The sequence below is a fragment of the Phycodurus eques genome, chromosome 8 (genome assembly GCF_024500275.1).
Source record: "Phycodurus eques isolate BA_2022a chromosome 8, UOR_Pequ_1.1, whole genome shotgun sequence".
NCBI classification, from domain to species: domain Eukaryota; kingdom Metazoa; phylum Chordata; class Actinopteri; order Syngnathiformes; family Syngnathidae; genus Phycodurus; species Phycodurus eques.
This window is the reverse complement of record NC_084532.1, coordinates 11790362-11806878: the sequence shown is the minus strand read 5'-3', so window position 1 is coordinate 11806878 and position 16517 is coordinate 11790362. Positions and strand designations below refer to the sequence as shown.

The following is a 16517-nucleotide window of genomic DNA, read 5'->3' as shown; positions in this document are numbered from 1 at the left end:
ATCCATGCTCCTGCCGGAGGTGCGCCTGCATTAAACCGTGGTGGACAACTTCGCTGACACCAGCACTCGCACTTTGTGCTCACCCATTTCTTACTGTTATTGTCATCTAATTTGTGTAAAGCGTCTTTGAGTATCTTGAAAAGTGCTATATAAGTTTGATGTATTATTATTTACAGACATGCAAACACACAAGGTATGAAAAAGATGACCCAATAGAAAAAAAAAAAGAAAAACATTGTCTGGGGGGATCCGCCTGCGCCTGCAGAGAATGTTTTGTTTTAACATAAATTAGGCATCGATTTTAACATAAATTAGGCAATCTGGAAGACTCTGAAGAGTACAATAAGGCAAAAAAAACAAAACACATTTTCTTTACGCAGAAAAGCTTATTTACACTGCTCAATTACATGTTGATGGACAAATTTAAGATGAAAATTAAATTTGCCTAATTTCTTTGCTTTTTTTGTTGGCCTCCAACTTGAACAAGGCCCATCTCCACCTGCACCTGATGCCTGCTTCAAGCTTTGCCACATGAATAGCATCCTCCTCTTTAAGCACTCTCATTCTGGAAAAGAATTGACTAAAATCATTGTCTGTTTCACTTCATTTTTCACTATTACCAATTTCAAAGGTTAATCCCAAATGCATCCTGCAGGTAAATAATATGTACAATATTTTTCTGTTTTTATTGGCCATTTCTGAATTTGAAGTTAGTTCATTCTGTGTTGTGACATAATCCCTAACATCGCTCCGTCGCTTAATTACATTTAACATTAACATCCGTAAACTAATTAGATAACTGTAGCGGCGTTTCCTAATTAATACAAGATGTTCTAGCAGATCAACTCTTGTCACCGATGTTACATGTGCTCCGTGGTTCCGCTGGGACCACAACCAGGGCCACCACCCGCAGCACCTCAATGCGAAAATACAAAAGACCAGTGCAACAAATACAACACTGGCTGATCTGATGAGCAAAAATGTTGCTTAAATGTAAGTGTAGCAATAGAGGATGTTCGCTCCAGAGGTGGGTAGTGGAACCTCAATAAGTATGGCTAAACCTTTAGCCACACTTAGTCAGACCTAGTCACAGGGACCTCAGCCAATAAACTTTAATGATGTGGGCCCAATTAAAACTACCTAGTCATCAATCAGGAGTAGGGCTGAACTATTTGTGAAAATATAGCAAGGCTTTTTTCTGTTTCTTTTAAACAAAGATTGTGATTTTTCGGAAGTTTGTTATCTTCAGCATTATTCACTAAGCAAAAGAATCAAATAATTCTATAGTATGACCAAAACAACGGTGGATACAGCTAACAAAAAATAACCCTTTCCTGTAGGCCAGGCCTAAATGTTATGATGAATTGATATGAAGAACAAATCTTTATTTTACTATTGAATTGTAAAAAGAAAAACCTTCAATCACAGTAGAATAGTGACTTATAGATTGAACTTCATATCTTCTAAAAATGTAATAGTGTGTAATGATGCTCTTCTCATTAGTGCTGCTGTCAGTGTCAGCAGAATATAGTGATAAAGTGGAGATTGGCACGAGTCACGCTTTACATCACTAAGGTGTGCGTAGAAAAGCAGTTCAAATAGTAAACTATATTAAATGTTAATTAATGTTCTTATAAATTAAATTAAAAGTGTTGATCTTATTCACTTGTTATTTGATAATCCTCAAGAAGGATCTTAAGGACTTTATCTAGAATTTTCTCAATTTCGAACTTGTTTGCCTTGGAACCCCTAAACACTAGCTAGCCACGCCCTGGTTCGAGCCAGCGTCACTGGCGCTCGGCATGACAACCAAAGTGGGATTAACGGCTCATGCATTGATAAAGAAGGCAGCACAGCTAGCTGCGAGAACTAATGTGAATTGCAGGACACATGGACCATCGACACTTCAAACCTACCTCGCGGTAATAAATATGCATGCTTTAATTTGGCGCCAAGCAGCATTGGGTCTTGTCTTCCCCGATGCGTCGCTCAGCTGGGAAAGCCTATGAGCCTGACTACTTAGCCAGCCGCGGCTGGACGGCGGACTGAAGTATTATGACGCGGGGGGGGGGAACTAAACCTTGAACCTTGAACACACATGGCAGAATGATTCGACATGCCGGCATGTTTACATACAACTGTTAGTGCTAGCACTAGTTTGCTAGGCTACATAACGTTTTGTTGCCTGCTTGCGAGTATCGTATTGAAAGTATGTGAACATACCTCAAGCAATCCTTGAATTAAAGTCCTCTCCAGAGCACCGGTGACCACCAGCGCACGTTTCCCCCCATTTTGTTCTTATAAAACACACGACACGATCCATTGTTGTTGTCGTCGCCATGGTAGGGAGTGTATCCAGTCGCCTTTGAGTTGGCAAGAAAAAGCCCAGTGATCGTAAAAGATGGGATGCGGTGGTATCGGACTACAAGATTTTATTGACAGTTTTATTGACTGACATAGTGCAATGGTGAAATGTGTCTTGTAGTCTGATCCAGGTATTACGTGTTGTCTGTCCCACATCGCAGACATGTTTTTTTTTTTGTAAAATTAATTTATTGGCTGTCATATATTTAGAGTACTAAGTCAAAAGACATGCGACAACGCTAAAAATACACTAGATTTTGGATTCAAATATACTGTACATGATGGCGACGCAGAGTAAATGTCTTTTGCGGAGCCGATCAATGACGTCATTGATCGGATCGGCGAATTATGACATTAAAGCCGATCATCCCATCAGCATAAAATGGTAATTATCGGCCTATACCGATCAAGCCGGTCAGATCGGTGTAAAGTCTAGTTTCCGCCCACATCCAAAAAAGATGTGTGGTAGGTAGGTTGATTGAAGATTCTAAATTGCCCGTAGGTGTTAATGTGAATGGTTGTTTGTTTATATGTGCCTTGAGATTGGCTGGCAACCAGTTCAGGGTTTACCCTTTACCCAGCTCAATACCAAACTGGCAGTAAAGCAGGAGTCCAGAACATTCAGAGAGATTGTTCCAGCCCAATAAAAATGTGTGCAAGACAGAGAGACAGTCTCGTATCACCACATGAGCCCGTAAGGGAAAAAAACTTTTTTGTCAAAAATTTAAAGCCAAATGTGTAACAGAAAAAAAGTAGAAAAGTTATCATAAAAGTATTTTCTTTGCCAAATGAGGAGCCTTCTACCGTCCCTGTATTTTGGCATTATAGTTTCAGCATAAGCACAAAACAAAAGGAAAGAGTCTAGTTCTTATTGTTTGTGTGAACTACCACTTCAGTCATTTCAACACAGCACCTGGTTGTACAAGAAGCTCTGCCAATAATTGAAGCCACACAATACAACAGCATGGAAACCTTATGAACACTATATTGCAGTTTTGTTTGTTTTGTTTTGTTTTGTTTTATTTATTGATTTATTGATTGATTGGGGGGGGGGCTGTTTTTTTAACAATTTGGATTGGTCTAATGCTGGCCATGAAAAAGAGATGACAGGCTCACCCACTTCATATTGTGAGGACTACTACACTACCAAGTACACTGGCAAGAACACAGGTGAATGTTTGAAAAATCAAAGTTTCCCTCACATGGTGTAGAGAAGAAGCCTGTGGGGGCATTGTGTTCAAATCAAAGGCAATGCCTGGATTTAGGTTTGTAGCAGAGACTTGGCCCACACAGTTCCACCAAAGACAAGTAGCTGTTTTAGAGAAGACGGAAGAAATTCTGTGCAAGCTGGAAAGCGATTGCATGCCTCAGGGAATTTCAATTGTGGCACCTGACTGTGTCACACACAATGCAGATAGATGAAACAGAGACAGTGTTCGTGTGTGTGCATGTGGTGTGTGTCCGTGCGTGTGTGCATGTGTGCGTCTGTGTTTGTGTGCGCGTGTGTTTGTGTGTGCATGTGTGTGGATGTTAAAGCCACTTACAGTACTGTATATGCAAGAATATTTTAGCATAACAGACAAGTCGCTACATTTAGCATATTATCAAAAGTGTGATGTATAGTTCCTATACAGTGTATGGCTTACAATTAGGATAAAGCTTTCAATACCCGATTTTTCATATAAGGATTCCAAAAAGAAGCGGCACGGTGACCGACTGGTTAGAGCGTCAGCCTCACAGTTCTGAGGACCAGGGTTCAATCCCCGGTCCCGCCTGTGTGGAGTTTGCATGTGCTCCCCGTGCCTGTGTGGGTTTTCTCCTCCCACATCCCAAAAACATGCATTAATTGGAGACTCTAAAATGCCCATAGGTGTGAATGTGAGTGCGAATGGTTGTTTGTTTGTATGTGCCCTGCGATTGGCTGGCAACCAGTTCAGGGTGTACCCCGCCTCCTGCCTGATGATAGCTGGGATAGGCTCCAGCACGCCCGCGACCCTAGTGAGGAGAAGTGGCTCAGAAAATGGATGGATGGATGGATTCCAAAAAGGCGGCACAGTCGACAACTGGTTAGCACATCTGCCTAGCACATCTGCCTCACAGTTCTTAGGACCGGGGTTCAAATCCCGGGCCTGCCTGTGTGGAGTTTGCATGTTCTCCACATGCCTGCATGGGTTTTCTCTTATATTTTCCTGTCCTTCCCTCACAGGGTGTAGCATAACTCGCCCATACAACACCCAAATCCAATGTGTTATTGTACTAGTTATATAATGCTTTACTTTCCTCATCTTGTTTACAACTAGTGCTTTGTCTTTTGTTATCTTCTTTTCCTATATTAGTTATGTTTTCTGTCACTCGCATTTAAAAACTTTGTTCTGTTAGACTGAATGACTGTAATTCTTAAATACCCATCAGAATACAAAGAAACCGCAGTGGCATCTTAAAAAGTCCACTGTGACACAGTAAAACTGTTCCGACATAAAAGGGAAACAGATCTTCCTTTCTGCTTGACCAAACAGGAAAATAAATAAATAAACTGCAGAAGATGGCAGCATCAAGCCACTATCTTCAGCTCCCACTGGAGCAGTTCGCAGCAGAGTGTGAAGTGGCTGGAATGTAAATTAGAACCTCCAAATCTGAAACCATGGTCCTCAGTCCGAAAAGGGTGGAGTGCCCTCTCTGGGTCAGGGGAAGAGATCCTGCCCCAAGTGGAGGAGTTTAAGTATCTCGGGGTCTTGTTCACAAGTGAGAGAAGAATGGAGCAGGAGATCGACAGGCAGATTGGTGCGGCGTCTGCAGTGATGCGGACTCTGTATCGGTCTGTCGTGGTGAAGAAGGAGCTGAGCCAAAAGCCAAAGTTCTCAATTTTACCGGTCGAGCTACATTCCTACCCTCACCTATGGTGACGAGGTGTGGGTTATGAACGAAAAAACAAGATCTCGGATACAAGTGGCCGAAATGAGTTTCCTCCACAGGATATCCAGGCTCTCCCTTTGAGATAGTGTGGGGAAAATCGGTCATCCGTGAGGGGCTCGAAATCGAAATATGAATAAGATTTTTCTAGGGAAAATTTTTTATTTTATTTTTTATATTTTAAATTGTCCAGCCCTAAGGGGCATGTTCATCTACTGGTCCATAGAACCTTGCCACATACCATAAAAGCTTGCCACATACAGTCGAGCATTTGAAACAACCATAAACAGACGTGAAGCTTGCGAGTCCTGCATAAGGTCACAGACATGGAGCAACATAGTTGCAAGGGAATTTAGAGGTTGCTTATTCCAGTCGCATATCCCCTGCAGACTTTGAAAAGTATACATCAGGAAGATACTGAGCACCCAGTTGATCCTGATTCTGTTTCACGACTGTTATGTGCCCACTGTTAATACCTTCTTGTAATTAATGCCAATGCTAAAACAAGTTATTTATTCTTGATGAAGGAGCTCCAATCGCTTGAAAAATTAAGTTCTACAGTTAGTGACAACATTAGATGGAAGAGGTAGATGGATGACTACTCTTTAAATACCAGTAATCCAAACAGCAGAGACAATTTGTGGGTTGAAATTAAGAGATGCCCTACACATTTACATGCATTCTCATGATGATGACAATCTTCTGAAAGCATGACAATGCAAATTGAATTCCAGCAATAATAATCTGAAGGATAATTTCAAACAAGTCTTAAAACTAGTCTTAAGTAAACACATGTGGTTATTGCTTTAGTATATAAACTGATCTGGAAAAGGCCCATCAAATACAAATGGGTACTGGAGTAATCAATGTGATGAATACTTCAGTAAGCAGTGTCACAAGGATACAAACAGAGTGACCATGAGGCTAACAAAACAGCTCGCTAGCCTGTTTAAAAAAGCTTTTTCACACACCACGTTAAAAATGGAAGTCAAACGGCTATTCACACAATAAATGCAAGTTGTCAAGAAAGCTAGCATATGGACTGCGAAAAACAGTGACATTGTTCAGGCAGCAACACTGGTCACATTAATAAATACTCTGCAAAAAGACGGACAACAGGTTTTGGTATTTCAATAACAGTCACATTCGAAGATGTGTCTCATGAGGTAAACGGTTGCTTCGATGAGTGCCTGATATGACATAATTGACTGGTAACGGACATGTTTCAGACTTCTGAAATGTACCGGATGTCGCACCAGGATGAGGTGGCCTTAGTTAACTGCGGTCTTATTATGAAAAGTGCTGAAGTGCAGAAAGTGGAAATTGGTTTGTTTGTTGTTTTGTTTTAACCATAGTTACTGTATGTTTTAACCATAGTTACTGTATGTGTTAAGGAGCTCAGTCTCGAAACTGGACCGTATTGAGAGTAAACATCCCTTCAATAGTTCCTATTTCTGTTTTCACATAATTTGTGATGGGCAGAGGACACAACATACTTAAAACAGATGTTACTTGCACAAACGCCATTACGGTATAAGCCAACAATATGCATTGCTCGAGAAAATGGTACATGGCAGTTTTTCCTGGGAAGGGATAAAAACATAAGACCCTTAGTTGTCAATCAATACTACCCAGTCATGCAAAAAAATTATTTTTAATCAACTATCTATTGGCAAGATATGTGATTTTTGTGTTAAATGTGATGAATTGTGTGTGGAACTTTCAACTATGTTCCAGCATTATTGTTATTGCAGTCACTTACTTTTGTACAATAGTTTGGCTTTGAGTAGACACTATTTGTTGCAAATAAAAGCCTTTGTCATGTAAACAGCACTTTGCATCTCTACACAAGGTTTGGAAATAAAGATAAATCCACATGGCTAGTTAACATGGTGTATGATTGTGTATGATGATGAGAAAATCTATCTGTGTTGTCATTGTTTTTTAACTACGCACCGCATAATTCACATTTTAGTGCAGTTGGACTAAATTAATAGACACTTGCAATTACATCTGCTTATCCATGTGGAAGAGAGTGCCACTGATACTGAGTGTTTGCTGACAGCAGAGGATGGTGGGCACTCTTAATCTGGTAGTATACCTCATATTTATAGGCAGCTGAGTCATTTACTAGTAAGAGTCAAGGTTAGTCAACTAATGCAACCCTATGGGGGGCACAAGCCAGTGCAAACTGTAGGCGGGTCCCAAGCCCGGATAAATGCAGAGGGTTGCGTCAGGAAGGGCATCCGGCTTAAAACTTTGCCAAACAAAAATGAGCGTTCATCCAAAGAATTCCATACTGGTTTGGTCATGGCCCGGGTTAACAACGTCCGCCACCGGCACCATCAATCTGTAGGGTGACGGTGGAAATACAGCTACTCTGGGTCGAAGTCGAAGAAGAGGTGTAAAGCGGGTTATTTGGCAGAAAAAGAAGAGGAAAGTACAGAGCCTAGAACTGAATGTGGGGACTTCGAATGTTGGGACTATAACAGGAAAATCTTGAGAGTTGGTTGACATGATGATGAGGAGAAAGGTTGATATATTGTGTGTCCAGGAGACCAGGGGCCTCATGTACAAAAGGTGCGTACGCACAAAAATTTGGCATCCGTTCTTTTTTATGGCAAAGTTCAGATGTATCAAGAGTGACATGACCGTGGAAATGTGCGGTGCCTCACGCCAACTTCATGGCTGGCGTACGCACGTCTCTGCAGCTTTTGGTGCTTTGGCGACACTTAGAGGTAATGCTGGGAAACTGTTCTCATAAATCTGCACACCAGAGACACATGAATAATTAGCACTGATGAACAATTCATGCCTGGCAACATTTGATTTCAACAATGCAATTGAGGCTAGGCCTGAGAATTCATTGGTTGACCAGTGTATTTAATGAACCACTGATATTTGTGAGGACACCTATTCATTGATCGAGGTGATCATTTATGCCGCCTATTGCCCTAACAATCGCTTCATGACTCCACCACATGCACTGAAAATAAGAGTCCTTTGAATTTACTTTATTTGAACATGTACATCGGTTGCACATGATTAAAATGTATTTATATTGACATAATTTACCCCTCTTCTCCAAAAAAAAACATGATTTTTTTTTGTCAGTGTGCATGTCCTCTCCTGTGTATTAAAATAATAAATTGAGTCATCAAAAAGGAGTAAAAGTTTTTGATATCCTCTTTGATATGCTGATGTGCTTCTATTTGAATTCAAAAAGATTTACTACAAATACCACACATACAACATTTACGCATGAACTTTTATCTCACAGGGCTGAGTATAGGTTACTGTATGAACGCATTTGTTATGAGGTATAAAAATACATGGTATTAACCTTGTGGGGTGATCATAGTCAGTCACATGTCCTCCCTTCACCCCTGAGAGAGCAGCGTCACCCATGATCGCAGCGATTCTCTCCTCGAACGCGTTGGGGCCCTCCACGCCGGTTCTTCCGCCTTTTTGGCTACACTTTGGCGGTGGGCAGCTGTCCTCTGCTTCACATCCACCTTAATGTCTGAACACTTATTTTTTAGTTCAGCATGTGCGCGCTGTTCTGACTCCACAGCATTGACAGCCGCACACGCGTTGTCCCAGTCACTCCTCTTTCGTGTGTTGTTAACGCCGTAGGACAGCGTGCCAAATAGGATTTTCTTGCGTGCCTCCACTTCATTGAGCAACTTCACATTCAGAAAAATAATTTTTCTTCATTACCTTGCTCATTTTCATTTTTTTCTGATCATGCGGTGATCGGCATCTCAGGTGCAGCGTTCATTTAAATATGATTTGCATATTCAAATGTGGGCGTGGACAGGGAGGAGTCGGCTACTCCAGCATGTGCGCTCATTTCCACGTTGATTGGAATGTACGAAGGAAATGTGCTTGGTTTCATGAGTACGCAGAGTTTCATACATCTGAATATTTTTGTGCCTACGACGTTTTCTGGATATGAGCATACGTCATGTTTTAGGAGGAAATCCACGTCTTTGTACATGAGGCCCCAGGTGGAAAGGCAGTAAGGCTAGAAGTATAGGGGCAGGGTTTAAATTATTTTACCAAGGTGTAGATGGGAAGAGAAATGGAGTCGGGGTTATTTTAAAAGAAGAGTTGGCTAAGAATGTCTTGGAGGTGAAAAGAGTATCAGATCATGTGATGAGGCTGAAACTTGAAATTGAGGGTGTTATGTATAATGTGATTAGTGGCTATGCCCCACAGGTAGGATGAGACCTAGAGGTGAAAGAGAAATTCTGGAAGGAGCTAGACGAAGTAGTTTTGAGCATCTCAGACAGAGAGAGAGTCATGATTTGTGCAGATTATAATGGACATGTTGGTGAAGGAAATAGTGGTGATGAAGAAGTGATGGATAAGTACAGCATCCAGGAAAGGAACTTGAGGCACAGATGGTGGTAGACTTTGCAAAAAGGATGCAAATGGCTGTAGTGAACACTTTTTTCCAGAAGAGGCAGGAACATAGGGTGATGTAATCTGAACGGAGGTTACAGACTGTAAGGTAGTGGTAGTGGAGAGTGTGGCTAGACAGCATAGGATGGTGGTGTGTAAAATGACTGGTGGTGGGGAGGAAGATTAGGAAGACAAAGGCAGAGCAGAGAACCATGTGGTGTGCAGCCTTTCGGGAAGAGGTGAGACAGGCTCTCGGTGGACAGGAGGAGCTTCCAGAAGACTGGACCACTGCAGCCAAGGTGATCAGAGAGGCAGGCAGGAGAGTACTTGATGTATCTTCTGGCAGGAAAGGAGAGAAGGATACTTGGTGGTGGAACCTCACAGTACAGGAAATCATACAAGGAAAAAGGTTAGCTAAGAAGAAGTGGGACACTGAGAGGACCGAGGAGAGGCGAAAGGAATACATTGAGATGCGACATAGGGCAAAGGTAGAGATAGCAAAGGCCAAACAAGAGGCATATGATGACATGTATGCCAGGTTGAACACTAAAGAAGGAGAAAAGGGTCTGTACAGGTTGGCCAGACAGCGTTAGAGATGGGAAGAATGTGCAGCAGGTTAGGGTGATTAAGGATAGAGATGGGAATATGTTGACTGGTGCAGTAGTGTGCTAGATAGATGGAAAGAATACTTCAAGGAGTTGATGAATGAGGAAAATGAGAGAGAAGGGAGAGTAGAAGAGGCAAGTGTGGTGGACCAGGAAGTGGGAATGATTAGTAAGGGGGAAGTTAGAAAGGCATTAAAGAGGATGAAAAATGGAAGCCAAGGTTCGATGTTTTGGAGACAAAGTTAGAGAGAGCATACTTCAATGGTTTGGACACGTCCAGAGGAGAAATATTAAGTATATTGGTAGAAGGATGATGAGGATGGAGCTGCCAGGCAAGAGAGGTAGAGGAAGACCAAAGAGAAGGTTGATGGATGGCGTGAGGGAAGACATGAGGGCAGTTTGTGTTCGAGAGGAGGATGCAGGAGATAGGCTAACATGGAATGACGCGCTGTGGTGATCCCTAAATGGACAAGGCGAAAGGAAAAGAAAAGAAGTAGTCAAGGTTACTCAACTGAATTCAAAATTACATGATTCCATGGAGGGTAAGGGAGAGGATGTTGTGACGAAAGCACTAGAAATCAATGAACCTCCTAAGGGAGTGTGTTAAACTTTTCAGCATATGGGTATAGGTTGGATCCACTCATGCATGGTGAAATGCTGTGGTATCAGCACAAGCCATTATAAACAACAAGGGCTTTTGTTGAAGGCTGAGCTTTTGGGTAATCAAACATGATTAAAAGAGTGATGGTACAGGTGTGGACCTTTCCTCATCTTCAAGAACCCCAAAACAATTTAGTTGGGTGTGGTCCAACATTAATCAGGGCAACAGTAATGTGGTGCTCAGATTTGAATAAGGGGGGTTGGGGGGGTGAATATATGACAGAACTTGCACCTCACGGGATCGACTCCATAATCCAGTGGCAGTGACTAATTACATGCTCCAGGCTTTGTCAGTTTGTGAGAGATCTCACATTTTCTTCAGCCAGCAATCAGCTTCCAGGCACCTTCTTAATGGGCAAGGAGTTTTCTTGGCAATAATGGCCAGTACAAGTACCTTGAACACCGTAAGTAAAAGAATAAGAATAAAAATCTAAATCAACATTTTTGAAGTGGATGCTTTATTATCAATCAAAAGATGTGAAAGATAAAACGCTAAGAGCCCATGTGGTTAAAGAAAACAACTTTTATTGCTACTGAAAAAAAGAATAAGAAGCAGACCTGGGAATAAAGAGGAGCAATTTCAAAGGTGTATTGTATTACTGGAGTAGGTGCAAGAAAAGCATGTACTCACACGAATAAGTTTGAAGCCTCCTCTGGATAACTTCAGAAATAACAGCTAATTAGCTAATAAATAATAACTAATTTAAGATGGTTTCCCCATTTCCTACAGTTTTAGGTGGTCTTTGTTGGAGGGATTTACATGCTGAGACTTACTCTGAAGGTAGGAGGAAACCAAGATGATTCACAGCACTGAGGTTACTGTTTCTCTGGTGCAAAACATCATCAGGATTCAGGCAAAGCTTTTGCCTCCCCAGATTGACACCAGGGAGTTTCAAGGCTTCTCCCAATACATGCAGGGGAGATCTCTTTGAGGGGATGTTTGACTTTAGAAGACAGCAAAAACTAAGAAGAGGAACCAAGCAAATCATGCAATGAGAAACCATCGACTATTAATGGCATTGCATGCATTGCATCAAACTGATGATAACCTTACAACACAAACAATTCCTCTATTCAGCAGGCTAGTGTGAGACGTCAATGACTACAAGCAAACCTGAGTGGAACTTTCGACAGTTCAACTGCTCTGTATTCAGGTCCACACCCAGCATCTCATCGTGTCAACATCTAGAGAATTCATTGAAATGGGGCAGTCTTGCCCTCCACATCCTTCACATCCTCTGAGCCATCACAGCGGATATTTGATACTGGCACAACAAGATATCATCGAGGCTTTCCTTAAATTGTACAAAGTATTTTGTGCATAGAGTGTAAATCAGAAAATATGGCGGTGCTATGAAATGTCAAGCATACACTGTTTCATAACCTACTACAGCAAGTGTCTATTATTTCCATACATCCATTTTCCGTACCACTTATTATGTTCAGGGTCACAGGGTGATTGGAGTCTACCCAGCTGACAGGGTGGGGTACACCCTTGACTGATCACCTATCAATACCAGGGCAGAAAGACACAGAGAGATCAGACAATTCACAGTCATTGACAGAGAATCTAGAGTCTTCATTTAGCATATTTTTGGACTGCGGGACGATGTCTGAGTACCCAAACAAAGCCCAGGTAAGCACAGGGAGAAGATACAAAAGACAGAAAGGCCCAAGCAGATACAGATTGGACCCCATAACCTTTTTGCTGTGAGGTGACAGTGCAAACCATCCGCTATGTACTGACATTGGAATAGATGTTGACTCCCGCTCCCTCCCACTCCCACAGAGCTCGCTTCCACACCCTCTCAATCCCAAGTGTGAGAACAAAAAATCCCACCAAATCCTGCGTGATCCCAGTCCCGAACCAGAATTTTAAACAGTAGTCCCACAGCCACCCTAGCCCCAGCCCCCTGTTTTTTTTTTTACTACCAATCAATCCTACTCCATTTTTCTTCCTTGGTATAAAATATGCAGTACCAGCCTTGTCATCATAATACATACATTGAGGTAGGCCAGAAAAAAAAAAGTTTATTAACAAAAGCCCTATTCTTCCCTTAGTTTAGCAATGTATAGCTTGATGCTGAGGGGAAATGTTCAAATATCCATCCATCCATTTTCCGAACCGTTTATCCTCACTAGGGTCGCGGGCGTACTGGAGCCTATCCCGGTTACCTTTTGGCGAGAGGCGGGGTACACCCTGAACTGGTAGCCAGCCAATCGTAGGACACATGTATACAAACAACCATTTGCACTCACATTCACACCTACAGGCAATTTAGAGTCTTCAATTAATCTACCATGCACGTTTGTGGAATGTGGGAGGAAACCGGATTACCTGGAGAAAACCCACGCGGGCACATGGAGAAACTCTGCACAGGCGAGGCCTGATTTGAAACCGGGTCCTCAGAACTGTGAGGCAGATGTGCTAACCTGTCGACCACCATGGCACCATGTTCAAATATCGATTTGATTAAAAATAAAAAATAAACTGTAACTACATCATTGTTTCCACTCCCATCAATTCATGGTTTTCATTCCCGGTGCCTTTGTTTTCATAGTTCCTGCTCCCCGCCCGTGCCCAATCCCATGATTGATGGTGACATCCACTCCCATCCCGCGGGACCCACAAGACCCAGTAGGAATCCCAAAAAATGTCAGCCTCTACTACAGTGCCTTGAAAAAGTATTGGCCCATTTATATTTTTGCATAGTTTCCCCACTTTAATGTAAGATCATCAAACAATTGTAAATATGAGACAAATATAACCCTAGTGAACTTAAAATGCTGTTTTATTTTAAAATGGTGATTTCATTCATGAAGGACAAAAACTATTCAGTTACCTGGCCCTTTGTGAAAAAGTAATGGACCCTAAACTTAATAACTGGTTGGGCCATCCTCAGCAACAACAACTGAAATCAAGCGTTTTCTGTTACTAGCAATGAGTCTTTCACATCTCTGTGGAGATATTTGGGCCCACTCTTCCTTGCAGAATTGTTTGAATTCAGCAAAAATTGAGGGTTTTCGAGCATGAAAGGCCTTTTTTAAGGTCATGCCACTGCATTTCAATCTGATTTAAATCTGGACTTTGACTAGGCCACTCCAAAAACTTCACTTTGTGTTTTTTTAAGCCATTCAGAAGTTAACTTGCTGGTGTGTTTTGGATCGTTATCCTGCTGCAGAACCCAAATGCGCTTCAGCTTGAGGTCACAAACTGATGGCTGAACATTCTCCTTCAGGATTTTCTGTTAAAGAGCAGAATTCATGATTTCGTCAATCACAGCAAGTTGTCCAGGTCCAGAAGGTGAAAAAGCAACCCAAGACCATCACACTACCGTCATGTTTGACTGTTGGTACTCTGGGTTACACTTTTTCTGAAATGCTGTGCTACATTTACGCCAGATGTAACGAGACACACACCTTCCAAAAAGCTCAACTTTCATCTTGTCAATTCATATAATATAATCTCCAAAAAGTCAGCAGTGATTTTCACTTTGGAGCTCTGCTATGGATGCCATTTTTATCCAGTCTCTTACTCTGTTGTGTCATTAAAACTGACCTTAACTGAGGCAAGCGAGGCCTGCAGTTTTTTAGTAGTTGTTCTGAGTTCCTTTGTGAACTCCTGGATGAGTCATGGAGTAATCTTTGTCGGCCGGCCACTCCTGCAAAGGTTCACCACTGTTCCATGTTTTCTCCACATGAGGATAATGGATTCCCCTATGGTTCACTGGAATCCTAAAGCTTTAGAAATCCGTTTTGTAAACTTTTCCAGACTGACAGATGTCAATTACTTTATTTCTCGATTGTTCTGGTATTTCTTTGGATCGTGTCATTTTGTTGCAGCTTTTTTAGATCGTTTGCCCGACTTGATTTTGTCGGGACAGATTCTGTTTAAGTGATTTCTTGATTGAACAGGTCTGGAGGTAATCAGGCTTGGGTGTGATCAGTGAAAATTTAACAAAAATTGCGATTAGACACAATAAATTTGTCATTTAACAAGGGGGGTAATTACTTTTTCACACAGGAAAATGTAACTGAATAGTTTTTTTTCCTTAATAAATTAAATTACTATTTAAAAACAGCATTTGAAGCTCACTTGGGTTACATTTGTCTGATATTTATAATTAGTTAGATGATCTAAAACATTAAAGTGGGGAAACTATGCAAAAATATAAGAACTTGAGAAGGGGGCCAATACTTTTCCACAGTAATGTATGTGCAAGGGCTGGGCGATTATATGATCGAGATAGAAGATCTTGCTAAATTGCCTATCAATCTCGGTGATCAGCTACGTGTGTAGTTCCTCAATCGAACATAACGTGTGTGACAACAACAGCCAATCGGAGTCGTCGTTTTCCTGCTCCACTTCTGGTTGCCAGTTGAGGGAGTAAAACAGAAACCTCCTCGACTGACCCACCCCGTTGCAAAATAGAAACACCCCGTTTGACTCATCCGTTGTCACACGAAGCACGCCCGGCGCCGGCACCTCCATCACCCCGGGCAGCCACTCCGAGTTCCCAACCTTTGTTTATGCTGCGATTTGTCCAAAGCGACGTGGAGCAATGCTATTAACGAGCCCATGTGCAAGGTACAGTATGTCGCCGCCCTCAAAAACTGGCAACATTGTGTTTATTCATCTGAAGAAGTACCACCCAAGTGATTATGTGGAAAGCATAAAAATGTGACTGCAGTTTGCACAGCCTGTCACTCACTGCTGCAAGCACACGTAGCATTAGCAGTTAGCCACTGCTAGTGGTGAGCCCACCAGACCCAAGCAGCAATCAATTGTCTCAATATCCAGGTGGTTTGTAAAATGGCAAAATTAGTTAATCTGTATTATTATTAAAGATGATGCACATTTAAAAGTAGCAAAAATGTTAACAGGGTATTGAGGATCATCACTGGAGAATGAGAGAATTCGAAAATATCTCAAAGGTATTACACCAGAACACAATGAGCAATTTTGATTTGCTTTCGCGGGGCACATAAAATGATGTGGCGGGCCGATCTGGCCCCCAGGCCACCAGTCTGACACCTGTGGTATAGACGCTTAATATTTCTACAGTTGCTTTGTCCCGGTCTCCTGACATAGAGATTCACCTGAACCAGAAGGAAGTGCTTCTACCTGTTTTGCCAAATGCGAAAGTTGCTTGTGCATAAGCCCTATTGATCCCCAGAGCTGCTGCATATCTAGTATTTTCGATACAGTGGACTCCCAAAACAAGTTTCAGTGGTTGAACATCTCAGAATTCAAAACCAAATTAATCAGGTGAAATCATTAGCTTCTCCTTGTCTGCATTTCAATTTTCTTTCTTTTTTTCCATTTTGGAGGATTTTTTTGTCATGGGTGTGTCAAAGGTTTACTACATATTTTAAGGTTTCCTATGGACAATCATCGCCTGTTTTTGCAATTACACAGAAAGCCACTCTATAATGAAATCACTTAAACATTTATGTTAATATTATTTCAAATTCAAACAACTCATAGATTGAACAGCCTCCTATCGGATAGATGTTTGAGTGTGGAGCATCCATGATATCTTCAAAATGATTAAACTCAAGGCAATGTTT

At 41.7% G+C, this 16517-nt stretch overlaps 1 protein-coding gene across 1 annotated transcript in view; it reads right to left on the bottom strand.

Moving 5' to 3' along the window:
* negr1 (neuronal growth regulator 1) overlaps positions 1 to 16517 on the bottom strand; it is a 215817-nt gene that overhangs the window by 194432 nt on the left and 4868 nt on the right. The window lies entirely within an intron of this gene.